The sequence below is a fragment of the Phyllostomus discolor genome, chromosome 2, assembly GCF_004126475.2.
Source record: "Phyllostomus discolor isolate MPI-MPIP mPhyDis1 chromosome 2, mPhyDis1.pri.v3, whole genome shotgun sequence".
In the NCBI taxonomy this organism is placed as follows: domain Eukaryota; kingdom Metazoa; phylum Chordata; class Mammalia; order Chiroptera; family Phyllostomidae; genus Phyllostomus; species Phyllostomus discolor.
In genome coordinates, this window is record NC_040904.2 from 147,660,914 (window position 1) to 147,670,974 (window position 10,061).

Here is a 10,061-nt window from a genome sequence, read left to right on the forward strand (position 1 = left end):
GTTGAGTCAGTTCTGTAGGGCCAAGATTAGATATCAGGGACACAGAAAACAAAGAAGTGAACACAGAAAAAAGAGTCACAATGGCAAATATGCATAAAGTCAAAATGGCAGAAGATGATTCAGAGAGTCATACAGTCTGAGGCTATCAGAGGCAGAGGTATAAAGGAACAGGAACCTGCTCTGGTGGGGTGACTCAGCTGATTGGCGCATCATCCCATACCCCCAAATGTTGTTGCAGGATCAATTCCTGGTCAGGACACATACATAGGTTTTGGGTTTGGTCCCTGGTCAGGGTGCATGCAGGAGCCAACCAATCAATGTTTCTCTCTCATATCAATGTCTCTCTCTCTCTCTCTCTCTCTCTCTCTTTCTCTCTCTCTTTTCCTGCCTTCCTCTCTCTCTAAAATCAGTAAACATATCCCTAGGTGAGGAGCCTAGAGCTAAGAAGTCAGTACAAGAAAAAGAAAATTGGACAAAAAGGCAAAAGTAGTATTATGCATTGGCCAGATTGCGAGAGTCAGACTATTGGCAAGAGTCAGACGGCGATCTTTGACAACATCCACTCAGACAGGACCACCGTGCCAGCTCTTTGGCCTATATGGTGCGTATAAAAGTGGTGGAGGAGACAAGTTGGGGCTGTGCATGCAGGTCTCACCTGTCTGCCCAGAAGCTCCACATAGGCTAGTGCAGCCCTGGGCTCAGGTTTTGGTGCCCAGCTTCCACTTGGCATATGAGGACTTTTAATCATCTTCCCATCTCTAACTTACTAACGCTTTATCCTCAGTCAAGAAAGAAGTGCACAAAACCATGTAAAAACAAACAAACACAACAACAAAGGAAACAAGGCAAAATTTAGAGGATATATCAGAGGACAGAACAAAGAGTAGATACCAGTCTGAAAATGAGGTAGGATTTCTGGCAGCTACTTCCACACACAAAAATGTAGATAATATATGGTACATATTTATATATTTATTATATAATTATATTATATATTTATATACTTATACATAACATATATTTTTATTTTATACATACATTATATGTATAAAAGCAGGTAAGCAGTGGTCATGCAAGGCTCTGTCTCAAAATAATATAATATTTATTTTAATAATTCTTTTAATGATGATGGTTCATCATTTAATTTCTTCTACAGATGTATGTTTTTAGTTTCTACTGCATACGTTCCAGGGAGTATTCCAGAAGATACAATGGTCTTTGCTCTCATGGAGTTTACAACCCAGCAAGAGAAAAACCAGTGACCCTGTGGAGTTACTTTACGAGTTTGAGTCCGAAGGAGTGGAAGGGGCGCCCCAGAAGCCGATAACACAGGCAGCTGGTGGGGGAGGGGCTGCTGATGCAGGCTGCTCAGCGTTTTTTGCAGGAGTAGATGATATTCTGTGAAAATACATAAAGGCATTTCATTTCACATAAGATTAGTGCATGGCTTTTGAATTACAAACACTTTAATAAAGTAACAAGCACTCTGTAGAAATTAGATAAGTGTTCCGATTCTCCAAATTTTCAATTGACAATAAGAAATCTAGTTACAGACACGGGGGAGGGATCACTTTCTTATGAAATTGAAAAGCAGTTACAGACATTATACCTGAACTAAGAGCCTCTTCTTCATCCCCTTTCCTGAGCTTTGTACTGAAAAACCCCATCCTCTCCCCACCATTGCTAGAATCCAAAAGACTTGGATTTGAATCCTACTACACTCCTTGCTGCTGGGTTCCACTGTGTCATCTTTGAAAATGCCAATCAATAACAATTGTTAATAGTGAAGGATTAAATGAGAAAAACAGGAAAAATGCATAGCATAACATGGACTCTGTGGTCTTAAGAATAAGTTAATTATATCCTTGGTGAAAAGTGTCTATTTTGATATAATTCAGGAGAAAACTGGCCATGGTTTTAATAATGTAGACAGAGAATACTTGAGTGTTTGTATCTATATAGTCTGAGACATCCACCCCCCACAAGGCAGAGCTCCCCCAGTCCCACTTGCCCTGTGGGGCCAGCAGAAATTAATTAGTTCCGTTACTATCTAGATCAAAGAAGTAGAAAATGTGATATATATTAATATTCTTTTCTGCCATAACAAATTACCAAAAAAACATAGCGGTTTCAAACAACAGCCACTTGTTACATAAATTGTATGTGGGGCAGCAGACCAGGCCCCCTGTGGCTCAGCTGGTCTCTTCTTAGTGTCTCACAAGATGTAAATCAAGCTACCTGCAAGCTTCTTTCTTTCTGGAAATTCCTGGGAAGAGCAGCCCCAAGCTCCTCCAGGTGATTGGCAGGATCCAGGCCCTTATGGTTATAGGAAGCAGTGCCTGTTTCAGGGAGCCTCTCAGTTCCCTGAGCCTAGCTGCATTCCCCCTCATGTTGCCCCTTTGTTCTCCACACCAAGACAGGGTATTACCAATTTTTTCTTGCGTCTGACTTCCCCTTTTGCTTCTTCCAGCTGAAGATAATTCTCTTCTCTGAAAGCGTGTGTGATTAGATTGAGTCCACCAGGTAATACAGGATAATCTTTATTTAAGCCCCCTAATTAATTCACCAATGAAGTAAATAACATATGCAGTTTCTGAGGGATTAGGGTAGTATATCTGTCAATGACCATTACTCTGCCTAGATCTGCTGGGCTGCACAATGGGAGCAGGAGGAAATGGTTTAGCCAAGGCAAAAGGGAAGCAGGAGACCCGTGGCAGTAAAGGGCTGGCAAACCTTGGTTGACTATGGATAAGAACCTGCATCTGTTTGGGGGATTTGCCTTGTTAGCAGGGTGTTTGCTGCCTGTTTTGTTTTTACATTGAATTTGAATGCCTTTAGGGACAGTTGTATATATTTACTAACTCCACTTTTCTCACCATTCTTCATAGTCTTGCTCTGCTCTGCTTCACACAATTATCTTACCTCCCTGGCTCCTAAAAGCATTGTGCTTGCAAAGCCTGCTTTAAAATAAGGTCCACAGGAGACAGAGAGGGTAGAAGTGGGGCATACAGGAGTCAAGTGTGCTTTTGGTCAGGGGAAGACAGAAGTGTCATAACAGTAGCTATCCCACCCTATGGAGATCCGAAGGGCACCAGTAGCCATCCTTTGTAGGGTATTTTCCAGAACAACCCACCAAAGATCGCTTCTATCTTGAATGGTTCTATCATCCATTCCTCAGATACATTTCTCCTCTAGAAATGAATTAGGAGCATATCGAGGAACATGGAAAGGAAAAGTTCCCAGCGCAGCTACACTGCAGTGTAGGAGAGGCTCAGTAATGGTTACGAGTTCCACTAACCCATCTCTCTCTTCATAAGCTCATTTCTTACCTGTTTGCTAAAATGCCTACAAATGAAGTCTATGCACTTTACTTTTCTCATCTTCAAATAGGGAAAAGTAATAGAACCTAATGCAGTGGGGTTTTGTGAGTATCACATAAATTAATACATATAAGAAGACTATCTAAATATAGCACTTATTCAAGCAATACTTAATATTATTATTGTTAAAACATCTCAGTTGTCAAAAGATCTCAATACCTGTGATTTTTTAAAAAGACTGAGGAATGTATTTGTGAAATGGATTAAAATGTTGTTCTTAATGTTTAATGTTTAAGGTTGAAAGGATGTACTGGCTTCTTACAGGGAGCTCAGTGTCCCTGGGGGATATCAAAGTAAATTGATCTTACAGGAAAGAGCAACAGAATGCCACATTGGCGAATGTGGGACAAGGGTAGGGGAGATGAAAATATAACTGACAGAGAATCATAGGTTGGAAGCGTTTATGCCTTATCCAAAGGTGGATTTTCCATGGAGCTAATGAAGGCTAATCTTCAGTAACCTTCAGAATGCAGAGCACTTCAGAATGCAGAGCACTTTGCAATGCAGGGCAGCTTCCCAGGTGACCTAACAGTGTGTCAATTTCCCCCCCAGATTTATTTAAGATATAATTGACAAATCAATTTAAAATATATTTAAAGTGTACAATATGATGATCTGATATAACTCAAAACATTGTGAAAGGATTCTTCCCATTGAGTTAATTACCATAACACATTCATCAACTCACATATGTACCTTTAGCGTGCATGAGATCATTTAAGTTCTAGCTTCTTTGCAAATTTTAATTATATAATACAGTGCTATTAACTATTGCCACCATGTTTTATATTAGATTTTCAGACCTTACTTACTTTATAACTGAAAGTTTGTACCTTTTTACCAAACTTTCCCTGTTCCTCTACCCCCAGCTTCTGGTAACCACTTTTCTACTTTTTTTTTCTATGAGTTCAATTTTTCTTTTTAAGATTCCACATAAGTGATACTATGTAGTATTTGTCTCCCTTACCTGGCTTATCTCATTTAGCATGAACACTCCAGATTCATCTATCCCTTTGCAAATGGTGAAATTTTCTTCTTTTTAACACTTAATAAAATTTCATTCTGTATATGTCTGTGTAGATAGATAGATTGATAGATGATAGATAGATAGATATATAGATAGATAGATAGATAGATATATAGATGGTAGATAGACAGTGAATAGACGATAGATAGCTTTAGAGATACAAAGCTCACATTTTCTTTATCCATTCATCTGCCAATGGACACTCAGGTTGTTTCCATACCTTGGCTATTGCGAATCTCCTGCAGTAAATGTGGGAGACCAGCTATCGCTCTGAGATAATGGTTTTGTTTTTTGTGTATACCCAGATGTGGGAAAGTTAGATCATGTATTAGTTCTATTTTTAATTCCTTGAGCAATCCCCATATGTTGGGAACCACCCTGCCTGGTATCAGAAGCCATAACCCCCACCAAGGCTAAGGCTGAGGGAATGACCTGGGACCATAAGCCAGCAAGGAGACAAAAGCTTATCTCCCTGACAGAAGCACCACTTCTGCTCCTTTTACTTCACCCTGCCTGGCCCCCAATGCTTGGTCGGATAGTCAATGATGGGTAAGATTTCCTAAGGGGGGAGTGGTCTAAGACAGGCACAATCATGTAGGAGGCCCCCAAAGATGGACTTTGGGGCTACAGCAAAAGCGGGTGATGGACCCTCACCCCTCGGTTTTGAAATAGCCTGAGTCCTTATTGTCTGCGAGAAAATCTCCCAATCTCTTGGCTGCCTTACTTCCCTTCCTCCACCTAAGCCTGAAACAGTGACAGAGGGTGGTACAGTCCTGTGCTGGAAAGGGCAGGTTCCCTGGGTGATCAGACCTAAGAAAGAATATGTAAAATCCTGTGAAACCTGATTTGTTTAGAATGCTCTCAATTAAATGATAAGGGTCCAAGGAAGAAGTAAGTTTGTTCCTTAAAGTTTTTTACAGCTCTTTAGCTATCTGACCCTGACTCAAAATTTTATTTGATCCTTACTTCCTGGCAATGAGTAATGAGCTTTACCTGAATTCCTGTGTAAACGAACCCAATAAAAGCCATTGAGGAAAAGGCTCTTGGTCCTTCTCCTCTGAGAGATTGGCCACCTTTCCCCCCCAAGCAGATCATGCCTTGGTAGACTTATTCTCATCCATGGTGGACAGGGGGGCTCTGTGGGCAAAGGTCCCTGACACCATACTGTGTTTTATAGTGGATATACCTGCTTACATTCCCAGCAATGATGTATAAATGTTCTCTTTTCTTCATCACCATTTTTTATCACTTGCTTTGTTGATAATAGGCATCCTAGCAAGTATGAGGTAATATCTCATTTTTGTTTTGATGCATATTTCCCTGATAATTCGTGATATTGAGCAAGTTTCATGTACCTGTTGGCCATTTGTATGTTGTTGTTTTTGTTTTCTTAATAAAGTCTATTCAGGACTTTTGCTCATTTTTGAATTAGGTTATTCATTTATTTTTGCTATTAACTTGCATGGATTCCTAGTATATTTTGGATATTAACCCCTCATTGGATATGCAGTTTGCAAAATCTCTCCCATTCCACAGGTTATCTTTTCATTTTATTGATTTTTTGTGTGTTTGTGCAGAAGATTTTTTAGTTTCCTCTAGTCCCACTTGTTTATTTTTGCTTTTGTTGTCTTTTCTTTTGGTGCCATGTAATCACTTTCTAAAAGAAGGTCCACCAAGGTGAAAAACACTCAGTTCTCCCCAAACCTGGAGCTTCATCTGGAGTAGATACACTCATGCTATGAGGTTCTTGAGATCTGCATGTGCTTTGTCGGTATTCCTAGCATTTACTTCTGGCAATCTCTGTACCATTGCATTTGTTCTACATTTGGCCTATTGACCAAGAACATCCAGTTTCTCAGGCCAGCAGCCTATTTATGATTGCAAACTCTTCTCTGCCCTGTAACCAACACATTTCATGGTGGCTACATTCTAGAATTTCCACCCCCTAATAGTCCCCAAAGTAATTTCCTCTGCTTCACCTCCACTGTGGCAGTCTCATTCAAAAACTCAACAACTCTGTCACACATGCACATGAATACAATGGGCTAATGAACTAATGTCAGAGTCTCCTCCCTTATTCCTTCTTCTCTATCTTTCATATTACCACTAGTATTATTTTTATAAAATGCAAATATGACCATACTACTCCATTGTATAAAGTGTTACAATGGAGTAACAATTGTCAAGCAATTACTTACCATTTCCTACAATATAAATGTTAACTCCCCAGTAAGAAATTTAAGACTCTTCATAATCTATCCAATGTGTTTCTGTCAGTGTAGTCCCATTATCTACTGCTTGTTTGGTTCCTTTTCCCATGCTGCTTTGAACTTGTCACTTTTCAAATACACTGCCCTGTTTCATACTCCCATGCTTGTTAATTCACTCTATCCCAGTCATAGTGGCCTAAACTCCACCACCTTGCTCCATGGTTGGCCATAATCTGTCTGGTGAATTTCAAGATACCTTTCAAGAGTTAAGTTTTTTTAATGACCTATATTAAGAATTGCTTGACAACACCTTGAGAATTTGCATTATTTCCTTCATGTGCCCATTGTTCTTTAAACAATATTCTTTCATAATCTTTGTCACCTTATCTTCAAGAGCAGGATTTTTTTTTAAATTATGACCCCTAAACTTACCACATTTCTAGCATGTAGTATGTTTCAATAAATTTTTGGCAAAGGAATGACTGAGGGAATGGAATAAATAAAAAAGATAAGAAATGGTTGCCTAGAAGTTACTTCTTATGAATAAATCTTACCCTACCCCAAAATAGCTCAATAAGTATATCACTGACAAGTATTAGTCTTTTATATTAGTCTCTTGAGTACTTATCACAGTACAGACCACATTATAAACACTTCTTAATTGATTAAATATTATCAGTAAGGGCAACCTGAAGCACACCATTAAATTTCTCTGATAGAAAAGCTAAAGAGTTCCTCACAGAAGAAGATGGAGGCAAATAAACATTAACTTCTTCCCAGAGAGTAGAGGGGTTGCCTCTTTCCTTAATATCTCTGAAAAACTACTGATTACCCAGTTTAGGGAAGAATACATCTGTGATAAAAACCCCACAGCTCTTTTCATCTTGTAGGAAAAGCCAGTAGAAGTCATTAGATTCTTTCATAGATTAATCTCATCCAGACTTTTATTTTTCCTCACTTTGGAAATGCATATTGCTTACAGCTATATTGATTTCAAAGTGTAGCTCTGGGTTCTGTCCACAATGTATGTTGTTATAATTTATATATTTGTTCTAATTGTAGAAAAATGATGAGTAAAACCTAAAAAATAAAGCTATTTCTAATCCCAATATAAGCCAAATAGTGAGAATCAGTGTTCTTTATTACTCTTCTAAAAAATTCATAATTAATATTTTTTAAAAAATAATACTTTCTCTTAAACATCCATATATGTCCATAAAAGTATATGCAAAAAAAGTATGATCAAGATTTTGATGTACATGCCAAATATAATGATTGGAAATATTTAAGTGTGTATTTATGTAAACATACTCTAAAATTTTGTCATGTTTTTCTAAAATCTCAATCCAATCCAAGCTTACAAGCATAAAATTAGCATGTTATTATTGTAAATTAGAATGGCAATAATATGACAGCAGCACATTATGAGATGCCATTAGAAAAAAATGGGTTTCCTTCTGCAGGAAATATTGAGAATTCTCTCTCTCCTATATTTAAAAGGGAAATAACATTATCAGTTTTGTTTTTTTAAGAAGCACAAGTAACATTATTTGCCAAGCTTCATTTCCTCCAGATGAAGACTGGGCAAATCATTGCAACGGAAATCACCTTGAACTGATGTGAGATTACATGCACGTAATCAGTGGTAGTAATAATAATCACATCTACCATTTATGAACTGTTAATTACATGCCAAGAATTTTATATAAATTATTTCAAAGTCTACACTATAGTTTTAGGAGTTAAATGTTGCTATTCCCCTTGCTAGAGTGGATTAAACAGAGGCCAGGAAAGTTCAAATATTCCCAGGACACAGACTTAGCAAGGAAGGTGCAGACTCAGGACAATCTCAGGTTGCAGCCCAGCTCTCATCCTCTGGGTTATATTTACTCCATGGACGAATTTTGAATGTCCTAGGACTCTGTCTACCTTGTCGTCAGAAAGGTTTCTTTTCTTATGAGTTTCCATTTCCTATGTAAGTCTATTTCTTCCCATTCTGCCCCCCAAGGAGAACAGCTGGTCAGTTGCCTCCTAATAATGTTAACTAATTCACAGGTTGAGTAAATTTTTTTATGAAAGGTTTCAAACCCCTAGGGAACCAAGTATTTAGTCACAAAAGAAAAAAAAATCTATATGTAATGAATGCAAGAACTTTTCTTTAGTGGCAAGCTTTCCCTATGTTTTCAATGTGGGTGGGACTGAAAGAAGGCAATGTAAAAGAACCATAAGTAAAGCCATTTTCTTAATATTTTTCTCTTAACTATGACCTAGAACTTGCTGACTACAGACAGAAAAATTGATAGAAACTAAAAAAATATTTTTCAAATACCCACACAAACATTTTTAGCATTTATATCTCAGAACAAATTGTCAAAAATTGCTGAGTGTTACAAAAAATTTTCACACTGATATCTGTTTTGAGATAAAGCCCTTCTCTCCAAATTTATCATTCATAATAACATTGCAATTATTCTTTTTTTCATGAAATTTTTGCTGGTTCTTTATGTGAGTACTCTCATCAGACTCAGTTCATGTCTTACTATGATTTTACTCATTAATCTCTGCCTCTGCTTTGAAAAAGAATCTATGTTTAATGGCCATCTTACGTAATATGCAACAACACAGGACTCTCTCACACATTCCTGAAAGGGCAGCATTGAAATGTGTCAACAGACTTATCTTTGCATCAAAATCTCATTCATTCAGTTGCCAGTACCGAGAATTCAGAGACTTATTATATTTTTTTTCCTTATAGTAACTCTAGAAATTAGAATTCCAAATCATTTTGCTATTTCTCAGGGGATTACCAACATCACATAAAAGATAAAGGTCATTATAAATTAAAATAAAATATAAATTTTAAAATATATTTAAATCACTAAATACTTAGAGCAGAGTATTCATTAGTTCTCTCAGTGTATTTAAACATGACTGCAGCTTCTGACATTTACCAGACCTGATAATTAATTCAAAGATAAGGCATTTTTCTTAAGTATAAATATTCTGCTGAGTCTTATCAAAACCAGAGTGGGTGGGTGGAATGCCTACTACATATTAAATTCTAAAATAAAAATAATTTAAAATTAATACTGTTTGTAAGGAAATAAAGAAAAACCTAATCTCTTTGGTGTATGATTGGATGAATGAATAAATGAAATAATGTTGAAATAATTGTTTGTTATTATCCCAGTCTGTCTTTCCCTCCTTCAACTTTTTTCTGAAATTTTCAGAACATGATAAGCCCAAAAGCCTACAAAGAAAAAAGCTTCAAGAGAATAATGACCTTTTCTTACTTTCACTCCACCGTATTAACCTTTTATGTGTCCATTTGACCAAAGTATTGAATTGCTACTATAGACAAAATTCTGTGCAAGACTCAAAGAATCACAGGTGAGTAAGAACAGTCTTAGCCTCCAGCAGTTGACTTTCTAGTAGAGAGACAGA